The sequence below is a fragment of the Seriola lalandi genome, unplaced genomic scaffold, assembly GCF_002814215.2.
Source record: "Seriola lalandi dorsalis isolate HSWRI2012SDOR001 ecotype SW California unplaced genomic scaffold, Sedor1 jcf7180002054682, whole genome shotgun sequence".
NCBI lineage: Eukaryota > Metazoa > Chordata > Actinopteri > Carangiformes > Carangidae > Seriola > Seriola lalandi.
In genome coordinates, this window is record NW_019525235.1 from 2001909 (window position 1) to 2016051 (window position 14143).

General features: G+C 41.2%; 1 protein-coding gene and 1 long non-coding RNA gene across 2 annotated transcripts in view; one reads left to right on the forward strand and one right to left on the reverse strand.

Annotated features, from left to right (window-relative positions):
• The window catches only part of roraa (RAR-related orphan receptor A, paralog a), a 177513-nt gene that overhangs the window by 121035 nt on the left and 42335 nt on the right, over nucleotides 1–14143 (reverse strand). The window lies entirely within an intron of this gene.
• On the forward strand, nucleotides 3205–10991 carry LOC147818192 (uncharacterized). The gene is made up of 2 exons (XR_015438226.1): nucleotides 3205–3669; nucleotides 5658–10991. It is a non-coding gene; the product is annotated as an uncharacterized LOC147818192 (long non-coding RNA).

Here is a 14143-nt window from a genome sequence, read left to right on the forward strand (position 1 = left end):
GCACTGCACCAAAAAGTCCAGCTTGGTGTAATTTTTTCGGGCCAGCTGACCCTGTGTTGTTTTCCCGGAGCTCTGTGCATTGCCCCGTCCACCAAACTGACTCCATTCCTGAACATGGCTTCACAGCTTTAGTTCTTCCAGCATTATGGGCTAGCTAAACTGTCTCTCTTTCATGGGTCCCAATGAGGAATTATGTACGGTACGCACAAATCACAGATGGTACATAGCAACAGCTAACACCGTCACTCCCCATCTGGTTAACTGTCTGTGTGGCAGTTGAAAGTGAAGTTAAATGATAAAGTAGTTATATATACTGTATATATTGCACAAATCAAAATCAGCACCGACACTGAACCGCAAATTCAAGCCCCCTGAATAAGAAAAATGTTGGGGAAAAATACATAAAACTGAAATTTAAGTTGAGTCAAAACAAACACTAAGGATAAATATACTGATTTCTTAGTAAAAAAATACACTCCACTTTAATCCTTCATGACTTGACTATATTTATTGCTCATCCAAAGATTTTTTTTTTTTAATTTCCCCTCCTCTGAGCTGAGAAACTAATGAAAGAAGATAAAGAAGCCAAATATGTGCTTTTCGGCTGTATAAATAATAAATACATTGACTTCATTTGAGGAGAATGGAATTTCATTTGTGGTACTCAAAAAAAAAAAAAAAAAAAAAAACATTCAACAGCTCCATATCTGTTCAGAATCAGTGTCCCCATTACTTTGGAAACATGCTGTCAACATATTTCATTGCAACTACTTTCTTCCAAGAAATAGTCCCAGGGAAAATAGTTCACAGTGAGGTTTTTGGATCATCCAGAGTCTTTCTCAGGAAAGAAATATTGCTGTTGAATTTTTTAAATGTCTTTTTTTTTTTTTTTTACAGTTGTGAGCACCACAAATAAAATTCCACTCACCTTTACTGTATTGGGGAGGAGACAGAAATCTCACCTGCGCAAATAAAACAAAAAACTTTCTCTCTGGCTGGGTACCACTAAAGGTACCGTAGGTGAGAAATTATGTTTTTTAGAATCAGGCTGAACAGACCATTTAAGATTCCAGCACTAATAGAGTTTAAAATATCATCTAAATACCAACTGGCCTAACAAACAGCACATTACTGATCCTTTTTCCAGGTGGTGCAGGAGGTGTTTAGAGAGGGGGTCTGTGAGCTACATGCCTAAGTTGACATTGGCATTCAGTGCGCTACCAATGCAAAGTGTTTCATATTATGGCAGAAACGGGAAATGGCACCTGCTGGGCAAACACACCATATATTGTAATGTAGCTTAGCAGCACTTGCCCAGCTCGTTGCACTACAAAGCAGTCCATCAAAGTGAGATCTGAGAGGGAGAGAGAAGAAGATCATGACTCTTTTCACACCTTGTCAGACTGACTCGCCTCTGCCCGTTCCAGATCGGTCAGTGGTTTTCCCCTGCACTAGAGGAGCATCGCCAAGCTGTGCCGCGGCCAAAGAAACCTGTACTACAGACAGTGGGATAGTTATAATCAGAGCACTTTTCAATAAACGAGAGAGTGTGAGTGGTTCAGGTGAGGTGGGTATATTTCCAACTTCTCAACCAAAAACAACATTAATGGGGAGTACAATCTTCTTTTTTTTTTCTTTTTTCTTTGGCAAAGCATATGTAATATACAATACTATGCTTTGTTCAGTTCATGAGGTGAAGTGTGAGGTGCATGTTTGTTTGTTTTTGTTTTTTTTTACATTTATTGCATTAGTGCATAATGTGTGTTTAGGTTTGGTGGAGTGAGTTAGTTATAATACTTGAATTAAATGTGAATATTAAAATGTGCACCTCAGCCATATTTAAAGAAGGCACACAAAAACTACAATCTGATTTTATCCAGTACATGAATTTAATTCATGATTCAAATGATTCTAAATGTTGAAATTGTAGTAGTAGAGCTGCCGGAATAAACAACTGTTCATTGTTGCATCCTTGTTGCAAAAAGGGTTTATTCTTTTCAACTTGAAATTACAAGTAGTGATACATGTCTCAAATATTAAAAAGCTTTTTCAGAACATACCCCCAAAGTCTGAATTGTGTTTGTATATGTACATGCAAGCAAACACACACAGTAGCTGCTTCATACGCTGTTCCATTCACAGGTAAAAACTTTTCCAAGTACATTGCCTATACAAAGCAGGACAATCATCTCCCCAGTGAAATCTGATAACACCGGGAGATTACGTGAAAAGTAAAAAGTCAGAGTAAACCTACAGTAACGTTTGGCTTTTCACTGGGCTTGGAAAAGGGTTTGCAATAAAGCCAAGGGAAGGCAATTTCCATATTAATGACCTATTTGATGAAGCTCATTTAAATGATAAAAATGTTGTGTCATTTCCTCTTCGTGAACAAAGTCAGGTTGGCTTGTTCACATACTTTGGGGAGGTTTTCAAACAGCTACCTACCTTTGCTGTGCTGCGTGTTTTAATAGAAATGCTAAAGTGATTATATGTGCTGTTTTACTGGTGATAAAATATAACACATGGAACACGTGTACAATTCAGTTCACATGCAATATAATGCATAACCCTGTAAAAAAAAAAAAAAAAAAAAAATTAACTTTACAAAACTTGAGACTGTTTTGATTCATCTCGATGCTGTAATTTGTAGTGTAGTGTTGTTGCACTGGACGGCAGTAAATTGAACACATTCCTGTGGTTTTGTCCACTGTTGTACATGGATCCTGTTTCAGATGCTGCTATTCAGTTTTTTGAAATTAGTCATGAATACAGGGAGGAATTGTTTATTATGACTTAAAACATCAAACTGAGCCACTGGAGAAAAATCAGATACAATGTTAAGTATCCTCTACAACAAGTAGATTACAAACCACACTGAGCACCCCAGCTGTGCGGGGGCCTCCAAAATGCTACAGGAAAAAGCTCTACCACATGCCAAAGGCACTCGTCTCCATTAACACTGCGCCAGAGGAGACTTACTTAGACTGACAGGCGGCTACAATACTGAAAACTCTCCCAACTGTGTGAAGAGAGACACAAAATGAAGAGAAGTGAGAAAAATGAGTTTGGAACTTTCATTGTCCTACGCCTTCCCTCCGCACAGACGCGCAGCTGAGCCAGTGCAGCTGGCCAACTGACAAATGGGAAAAAATAGTCCAATTTGAGCTGGTCGTTAGCAGTCGGAGCGCAGCATTCCAGATAAATGAGCGGCTGCCTCAGGTATGGCAGGAGATCTTCCTGAAGCATTCCTGGGAGACCGGTCCGTACCACGGCAACCCCTTAGCCATGCCTTCGATCCGACAGGCCCGACATTACAGCAGAGGTGACCTTGCAGTGCCGCTCCTGCCGGGCTTCTTATTTTTACACTCCCCCTCACAGCCCCCTCTTCTCCCTTGGCCTCCACTCCTCTTTTTTCTAATCCCCACTTAAAGAGACAGTGTGGTGGTTTTTATATCATTAACTTCGCCTTCCCACCACTTTTTGTCCCACAGAAAGAGGCAGCGATCGAGAGAGAGAGCAAGCAAAAGGGAGGTGTAGTGGCGCTGGGCTGGATCCAGGATGAAGGGTGGACGGAGAGCTAACTCCATTAAAAGTGTCTATGAGGGCTGTAGCTGAGTCAAACACTCACTATGGATGTTTGGACTCTGACTCTCCCCTTGTTGACACTATGTAAGTCTTCCTCTCTCGCCGCATGTGTTTGTGTGTGTTTGTGTGCCAGCATATGACACTGTGCCTAAGTATATATGTTTCAGTGCCAGCTGCCAGAGCGAGGCCACTTTCTTCTGCACACCCACTGTGGCCTGTGGGACCGTAATCTTTGTCAATGCCACGCTGGTTACGTTTTGCAAGAGCCCTGAACGGAGTGGGCAAAATAAACACAGACATGGTTGATTCCGCTTGTTTTTCACTCTATTTTCAGGACATAGCTAGTGAAACCCTGATCCAAAGGCAGTATTTAGACTTTACCAGATTAGAAATGAATCAGAAGCCAATTTAGAAAGTGGCTAAATGCCCTCACTGAACTGTCTGCAGAAGGAACCACATGCAGTGAAACAATGGGGAAATGTACCAAAACACAGGAAACTGCCCAAGAAATTTTCACTTCTTCACTTACTAGTACATGATCTTCAAAATATTTTCATATCAAAAATATATTTATGCGCTATTACAGTAACCTGCCACTTAACATTCACTACATCTGCACATTACTCATTCTTGGCTTTGGTTAAAACAAAACCTCTCTGTGGACACTAATACAAACCAGTGTGTGCCTCTCATCAGCCTCTTCACACTTCACACAACCACTTCCTGACAGCTACTTCATTGAATAAATCATGACTATTGATTAACATGCACACAACAGTCTGCACGGGCACATTCTGAGGTTTGTTTCTTGAGTGCCAAGCTCATTTAACATGGGCTCTTTCATGTGAGAGATGTGTATAAGAGACAGACCCCCCTTCATATAAAATAGAAAATCCCACAGCTATTTCTCCCACAGAAATTAGTGAATTGTGATGAGGTGAACTGAATCAATTATTGCCCTAAGGTCAGAACCTATTAAAAACATTTTCCCCCTGTTGCCATCAATTATCTGTCCTGATGTACGCAATCTCATTTTGTGCACTAAAACAATCTGTGACACACCTTGTGACTGTAATTATCTATTAGTATTCCTTGTACTTTTTCTTGAAAATTGTAGCATTCCTCACAGCATCAGTGCCAGACTCTGCTTTGGAAGGAATTTCATCATGTCATCCTTTCTAACAGAGATGTATTGTGAGATGATGCCGATGCGGGGACATTTTAATGGATCAATATCGGCTAAAACATCGCTAATCGAAATCTGATTCCTTTCATTACAGTACTCTGCTGTGTTTTGTCCGCCTTAGCTCGCTGGTGTCGTAGCTCCTCTCCTTTAAGACAGCCAGGCTCCACAATGCAGCATCCCGCTGCGGAAGCCTGTCAAAATTAGTGTATGTGAATGTGAAATATTATTTGGGCGCAGGAGCGAGTGGCTCCGAGTCCAGACGCTGAGGTTGGAAAAATACACAGAGTACGACGCTGATAATTGTTAGGAAAGCAGTGTAGAAAACAAAAATAACAAACGTCAGTGACTTGATGACAGGCCCAAATTAAACTTGGCTTTGGTTGGTTTGTGTTCAACCTGCTGTCAGTACTGGTCAAAGATAGTTTGTGAAGGAAGAGTCACCATTCTGTAAAACCACAGTACAACAACGGGTCAAATGAGTGAGAGTGAGACGTCTTCTTTCTAGTGGATCTCACCAAGTTACTGTCATTGTGGCATTCTTCCAATTGAACCTTATATATCATAACATATCATATCAATAATTTAAGCTTATCAACTTTTGAGCCATGACCTCCAGTATTTTGATCAAGGAGCTTCAGATACACAGGCTATTTAATCAATATTTACATAATGGAAAAGTATCAGATCAGTCAGTATTGATATCCAATATTCAAAGGACTTGGACCAAGATAGGGCCAAAAAAATTATTTTCATACCAAAATTTGCTAAATCTTTATTCTTATGTGTGGTTATAATAAATGATAAAAACAGACTTGAAAAACATCTAAAACACTGATGTCTTGTCTACAAAGTAGATATCAGGAAATAATATTACATTTCTTTACAGTTTTATGTTTTTAATACATCCTGCACGCTGTAACAAGAGGAGAGGAGAGAAGAGGAGAGGAGAGGAGAGGAAAGGAGAGGAGAGGAGAGGAGAGGAGAGGAGGTTGGGCTACAACTGTCACAACTTGGAGACGGTATCCCAGAGACAAGGTGCGCTCTGGGACTTGTTCAATCACCTCAGTGCTACAGTGAGTATGTAGATCACGTCAGCCATCCGAAGGCGTCCCTGGTCATCCCAGCCAGCCCCTCCCTGAACCAACAAATGGGCCACTACTCTGTTGGACAGGCATGCTCATTATAAATGAGGATGTGCTTTTGTGGGGGGGAAATAGGGGAGAGCCCAGGCAGAAACACCAGGACTTTCCTCCCACTCTGTCCACCCCTCTCTCTCTCTCTCTCTCTCTCTCTTTCTCTCTCTCTCTCCTTTCCTCTTGTGGAAAGCTGAAGACCAGTAGAGGAGGGTGAAACCATCTGGATCATGACCTTTCCTCAGGCGCACTGAGACAAATTAAAGCCAGACATCTGATGAGAGGAGACTGAGGAGACCTTCCAAGCTGCTCCAAGAGCAGCCTCAACGCTTCCACACTTCCAAGTCACTGCACAGAGAGCAGGTTACATTGTCCAGCTATTTTAATAACAAGCTGGGGGGCCTGCATCACATCTCACTATTTTTCACTAACAGATCATGTGGAAATCTGAGGGATATCTCATTAGAATTATTATATTCTATTATGTTTTTATGAACAAAAGCAAGGTCCTAAACTCTTCAAATTTACAGTCTCTGATACACAAGAACTCTGAGGAACTACATCCTCTCTGCAAGCTCCCAATGACACAGCAAAAGCCTTCGACTCGAAGGCAGAAACCAACCACACAACAGACTACCTCAGCCACGGAACTAATTGTTTCCATTTCAAAGCCGATTAGCAGCCTCGGGGAAACTCTGACAGTTGGACACCACAGAACCAAACATCCAGGAAGAGGAGCTGTGGCTGAGGCTCAAGCTGATCACCCGGCACATCTGCTTCTCTACACTCTGGCATAGACAGAGACTCACTTAGCATCATGTTCCATCTCAGTCAAGACCAACAGAAGCTACGCATTACAGACTGGCTAGACTAAATAAAGCTTTCTCCCTGAGGACTGAATGGAAAAAGACTCTTGGAAAGTCCTTTTTCGCACTGTCTTAATTGCTGAGGAAAACCAAGAGACAGAGAGGCTATTGCTTAATACATCAGAAACAAGTGCCGAGATTGGTTTGACGTAGACGTAATTAACCGTGGATCCAGAGCTGGGGAGAGGATCTGCTATACGCACAGTAACACAGCACGAAGATTTCGATTGCATGTGCAATTTTTAGTGGAATATGACTGAAGTAATTGAGCTTAGTGCAAAATGAATTAGGCTGATGAAACATCCGCGGAAAGTTTTGGAAAATGTAACTGTTATTGTGATGGGGTTAATTCAAAGCTCTTGCTCTTTGAAGCCTTTTCTTTCATAATGGACGACTCATGATAACACATCTTCCATTGAACTTTTTGTTTCAATTAATTTGTTCATATTATACATATATATAATATAACCCTAACCCGAACCATTGCTCTAACACTAACCCTCGAGAGTACACATATATCCATATCAGAAATCACACTGAGGAAATGTAGCAATAGCAATGAGACCTTTAGCAGTAACCAAACAAAATTACAGGATTGAAAATTAATATTGGAGAAAGTGAACTTTTTCAGGTTTAGCCCATCACAGGATATAAACTGAGTGTTAGATTACATGTCATTAGTTTGTGGAAAGGTCAAAAGATGAAATAAAAACAGTTTCTTACCTGAGGTATAGAAGGAAGAGGGTGACATCGGTGGGACAGCAACATAAGGAAAGAAAAGAGAACATTTCTAATTAGGCAAGCTGCGGTTTATTCTTTCCACCAAACACAGTATATGATCATCAGTAGGTATCTCACGAGAATTGACAGTTGATGCCAAATTTCTGAAAATTCTGACGGTACTTGTTTTTCCTACAGTAATGCAGGTAACGCAGATGTTGTAGGTACTTGAGATGTGATTGCTCCAAGACTGGAAAGGGCACTATATTAATCCTATAAGCATCCTAGTCTGACATTAAACTCAATTAGAAGAAGAGGGCAGGCACAGTAAACAGTAACAATAACACGTGGAATGGCAGCAGCAAGTGCAGGTGCATCAACAGGTTCGCTGCGACTTGCTGAGAGAAAAAATAAATAAATAAAAAAACATACGGCAAGATGGTGTAGATATAGAGGATATTTTGAGAGACAAGTTATAGACAACCGAAAAGCCGGTATGCAAACGAGCCACGGTGTATTTCAAATGAAGGGAGGAAACACCTCAAACTTATATAAGCAGCTCAAAGACAGACATCCAGACCTGTACACAGAATTCAGAATGAGTGAGTTTCATTTGTTAACTTTATATTAACAACATGTCGTCAAACTGAGACAGCTGACATCTGTTGTAGCAACGCTCCAAACATCATGGTTCACAATGGATAACGTCAGGTTGTTTAGGCTAACACAGCGACAGCGCATAACTTGAGCTGGGTGATCACAACGTTAGTAAGCTACAGTCATTACTTTGAAAAGAATATTTTCACACCACCGGTCTGTCACCTTCTTAGTCAATTTAAACAAACTGCTTGCACACTGACTACATCGAAGTGTGCGCACGTGCGTGTGTGTTAGCACACTGTGTTTGCGGCACACTCTGTTGTTTTCTGTTTTTTGCTGTGGTATCAAATGTGATATTGAGAATCATGGAATTTCATTGGTATTGGCACCGATTACGAAATTTCTGGTATCGTGACGTATCTAATCGTCAGTTTAAATATATGTTTGATGAGACAGCAGTGAGAATATTTATGGAACAAAATATGTCAACAATCTTCCAAGACACAAAAGATAGTTACAGACTGTGCGGCATCCACCAGAATGTGTTTTGACCAAATACAGATAAGTGCTCTTATAAGATGAAACCTTCATGATCCCCTCGGAAAAACTGGGAAACATCTAAACTAAACCGTGGCTTTCATTAGAGCAGTCTACGCTCTATAGACACAGGCTCGTCTCTCACACAAGCTCAAACACAACTAAACAGTTAAGCTTGTAAGACATAAATACTCTGCTGGATGTCTCTCTGACTCCCACATCCATAAATCTATGGCACGTTAACACATCAGAGTAAAAGTCATGGTGGGGAAAAACACTACTGTTTGAAGTACAGATTATGCAGCAAGGGGCAGTTGTTACACTAAAGTAAGGTTTGTAAAGCTGTAATGGAGGGGACGTCTCTGCAGGAGAGCCTTCAGCCAGGGCTGAATACTGATGCGTCTGACTGATTGCCACGTCTGTGAGATCTAATTTGAAAGGTGGACAGTGATGAATGTCTCTCCTCCACTTACTGGCCGTCTGATGTATTATGCATCCCCATCTGATCAGAGAGGCTGATGAGGCGCGGGGAGACGAGGGGTGTCCATGTCCGACGCACCCTGACATTGGTTATATAAATGACTGCACCTCCACGCCTTTCATTTCCCAGCTCACAGGTCACGGGAGGAGCTAATAGGGCCATCGTTAATAGGGGATGACTGACTTCAGCTGGGGCCGCCCGTGCATTTTGATGGGCTACACATTTGACAAAGTCTCTTAACACAGTGGCTGAACCATGCTCTCCTGTCAGCCTGGAGTCTAATTGTCAGAGACACAAACGTGGGCAGCAGCCGGAGGATAGCGCTATCGGCTGCCCAACTGCCACTGTGATCATCTGTCTGTGTACATCTTGGCTCTGCATGAGAAAAAGGTATGCTTACTTCAGTTGTTTGGCAGACAGACGTGGAGGAAAAAGGACCCTTATTGTTACAGCCTGTCAGCAACAAAACCCATGATTTAAGACTATTGCTTTGATCCCGTGGCTACCGGATAGCGTATTTTGCTGCTGACCTCATGTTGCCAGCTGTATAACTGAAACCCTTCTATTAGCCTGTAGGAAAAACCCTGAGCACTGTACCATGTTTTGTTCTCTCCCCAGGAAAAACAGCATTGGTAATTGTGCCTCTGCTGAGGGAGTGGAGTAGGCTTATTCTTTGTTTAAGTGTCCACCAGGAGAGCACTCTCTGACACAACCACGGCTCCTGAGCGCCCATCAACTGCACATTTTAATGTGCTGAGGCAATATTAACTGCAGCGGCAAATAAAAAAGCCCCGGCCCTGGCGGGCACGACGTGGGCACTAACGAGTTTATGGCTGCCCTAATTGAGCCATTTTCACATCAGCTGCTGTTTTTTGTCAGATCAGGAACTACCCTTCCACTCCCAGCTGTGATTTTTCTCTCCAGCAGTCAACTCACAGCCCTCATATCAACCCTGCACAACGGAAGGTCACCACTGGTACAGATAAGCTCATTCACAGAAGCCCACTCGCTGACACACCCCTAGAAGGATTTGGAGTCAAGAAAACACCTCCCGGAAATATTAAAAAATAAAAAAAAATAAAACAAGACGTATTATCATTTCTCATAGCTGATAACACAAAGCACAAGTACAAAAGTTGCCACTGATTAAGAGCTCTGAGTGAACAACTGCATCTGATTCTGGATCCACTGTTTTTAATTTCTGTTACTTTCAACCATTATCTGAATTTTGAATTTAACCATGGCACTCATTTGTATAAATCCGTATGCTAATTATGCGGCAAACAGCAGTGTTTACCAGCCACAGAGCAAGGAAGCCATCTTTAATTCATTAGAAAAACACACTTTGCAGGAAGACTTTCAGTGGAGGCTTTACATTACTGGGGCTGCTTTAATACATGCTCAGTATGCAGAGGAGGCCTATGTTAAAGTAGTGGATAATAGGTGAAAAAGGCTGGGGCGAAATTCAGTCCTCTTCCAATGAGTCATTAATTAGTGCTCAAGGAGGTGAACGACGTGTTCAAAAGCTGAGGATTCTTCATTAGTCATCCCGCGGCTCCACACTAGTCATACAGACACACAATTAGCCCTCCCAGCCCCCCAGCAGCGCCCTCTCCTCTGTGGAGCGAGCCATAGGGTGGCATTGTCACAATTTGACGGACACGATGAAACTCGTGTCCACGCCGTCCGTACACGGTGTCGGTGTCAGCGTTCCCTCCCGATCACCCTTCTCTGTCAAGCAACCACTTTGATTTAAAATACATGTGTCCCATTATGGCATATCTGGCTGTTATAATTAGACGATGGGAGCAGATTTCATGAGGAGACACTGCATGTGATCTAATTAGCATTGTATTAAAGCACTAAATCAAAGTTGTAGCACATGTGCTTTTGTTTGAGAGTTCTTTCATCTTTGGGGGATTGTTGTAAAGATTGTTCATGTCATTAATCTCTTTTCGAGATGCTAAATGAGCCAGAATATTAAGTACATGATTGACATACTGTAGCCCAACCGGATTTGGTACACGTGGTTTTTTTTTAAGATTCACTGTAATCTTTCAGGGGAATTGTGAGGGTTTTTTTTTTTTTTTTTTTTTTTTCCTACTGGTCTTTTTCAGCACAACCTGTGACTAATATTTTCTTTTAACATCACAATTCATACCACTATAGAATAAACTACAAGGGAATCAGGTCTGAATAGAGGCAGGTAAACTTCAGAGGGCTGCGCTCTGGACAAGTGTGGCAGCAGCAGCAGAGACAAGAAGCAGCACGGTATAGAGAAGAAGGGGGAAAAGAGACTACTGCTAAGAAGGCGACAGGCTTCTCTGAGCGGAGCATACTCTTTTCCCTACTCATGCAAAAACACACGCATGTGTGCGCACGCAGGCAGATTCACTCATAAACAGGCTCCCGTCACTGATAGCCCTACAAGTTATTATTTGCCTCCTGTCGTGATACGCTGATAAGTGGCAACGAGACCAAACAGTGAAAAGTAAGAAAACAACAGCAATATAGTCATTTAAAGGGAGTCTATTTTGAGTCAGGGACAGCTTCTCTCTCCGTTACTGAATTAATCAAATCCAAAGGACATCATCTTCAAACTCGACATCCCCCTAAAGGCGAGCATCTCATTCTGTATGCAGCTGAGGAAGCTTCACAACATCCTAAAAATACAGCACTCCTGGAAGAGAGGTGCTCTACCAGTCTGAAGGGAAGCATGAAGAACTAGCAGGCCCATGGGAATAGACATTGTGATTAGATGCAAAAACACTGCTTTCATAAACAGCATTAGTTCTTGTTAGACATCCCACCCCTCCCACAGATGCAAGCCCTCTCTGTTTTGCAAAGCATGGAGAAGGCATTATAGTTTTATTTGCATTTTCGTTTCGGGAGCTCTTTACCCCCAACATGTTAAACACTAGTGGGCAAAAGCTGTTGCTGTCAGACAGGTGTTTGGACTGAATGCTAAGTCCACGTTCGTCATTGGCTGGTCCCCGTGTCTAGTAACAAGGAGCCATCTGAATGGCTGAATTTTCTTCTTTTTTTTTTTTTTTCTTTTACCCACTGCCTCTTTGAACTAATCAATTTGCTCCAGGCTATTGCTCTCCTGTGATCATATAATATGAGTCCAATAAAAAGGCCTAATGCAGTGCTTGGATAGAGCATCAGTTTATTTTGCTGTTTCATCATCAGTGTTAGCTTCTTGCATAAAGACAAATTAAACACCAACTGATGAGTTGGAGAATATTGTGCGAATAGCTTCATTTACTGAATGTACAATCATATCATGTCCTAGGTTTTAAATAGCAAAAGCACAATTGATATATACTGTATTATCATGTTTATATCTAAAGTTATGTGATCATGTTTTCTCATTGTGATCCCTTTAGGATACTTAAAATTTGGTCCACTAGAAGCTGCTCACTTTTTTCAGCAGTAATCAATGTCAGGTGATGAAAGTTTTGTTTTTTTCTCCCCTATGTTGAGTAAGGGTTACAGTTGCCATGAAAACAAATGATATGACACAACATGTATTTCAATTCCAAAAGGTAATGGGAGCCGACAATTTTGCTACCCATCACTCAGTGTCAACGCCTCTCTTATCAACAAATCTGTCTTTCTGCCAGGTTGTCACTCTCTGGACTCCCCTATTACTCTTCTGCCTGAATTCAAGAAAATATATAATTTCAGACGCCAAATGACAGTGTCTGAAACTTGAACAACAAAGGAAATGAGAAAATGACTGCTGTGCCATGATTATAGTTTATCCAAATAAAAATGTCATTACCGCACAGATATATTAATTAAAGTCCCACTGTTTATTGCATTTTCTCTGCCCTATAGCCACATGCTTTATCTACTTTAAAAGATAAATTAATTATTGCTGAATTAATCAATGACAAGCCATTCTCCATTTACATTCACATGAACTGACATTTAAAATCGAACTCCCTTTTACTTTGGGGCACGTAACGATGCACGGGTTTTTTGGAAAAATGTCCTCTGTGTTGTCCGCCAGATGGAGCTGTCCAGTTTGGCTGTTTAATTTGTCATTTCATTTATCGTAGTGAGACTGGCAATGTCAAATTTGTTCCACCCAAGTGTAGAAAATTATTTTTAAATAAATTCGAGTCCTTGTCCTTACGAGATTGTCTCTATCCTCGGATACGACCTACAAGCGTACAAACATGTATACTGGATCTTCAAAGTCATGGTAACAACAATACCACTCATAGGTTGCTGGCACGGACGACCTATGGGCTCGTTGTTTTTAAATGACAACAATCTCTTCCATCTACTACCGTTATGTGACTATTAGGAGTTGGGTACATCAAGGTAAACAGTGGGTGGCACTAATAAAGGCTGCTATCAAATCATGAAACCGGAATAGGGTGCAAGAAGAGAACGCAGGCGAAAGCTCAAACAATGGAAAACGTAATGGAAATATACAAGAGCATTTATGTTCAAATTCATGTATGAATATGAAGAACGTTACAATATCTTCTTCGATCCAACGTAAGAAGAGGAAGCTTGTGTGTTCTTCATATACACATTTATCCGCAAAGTCTGTTTTCGATTGCACTTTGTCACATTTTTTCAAAACACCACTTTTCTAACAAGTGCAAAACTTTTTCGTATTATTTCAACCTTTTAAAATGTTCAGAATTTTTTAAAGAACAAAATGAAAATGCTCATGAAGACAGGTGGATGGAAACACACTTAGTGCCTCCTCCATTTTCAAGCTTCAAGGCAAGAGGAAATTAGAATTGCAGTGTTATACAGTGTATAAGATGCTTTTTCACATGAACTTTAAAAGTCCGTGTCGAAGAAATTAAATATGAATGTTACTTTACTGCTTTTCCTTCTCCCCAGCATGTCGGTGAGTTGAAGTTACTGTGCAATAACAATCTGTAAATGCGTTGAGATGTCTTTTGTTTATGCTGCACCCTTAGGGCAATATCCATACTGTTTTAATAGACAGTTCATAGCTGGACTAAAAGAAATCTTCTGCACAGTTGTAGTTTCGAAACAGCCA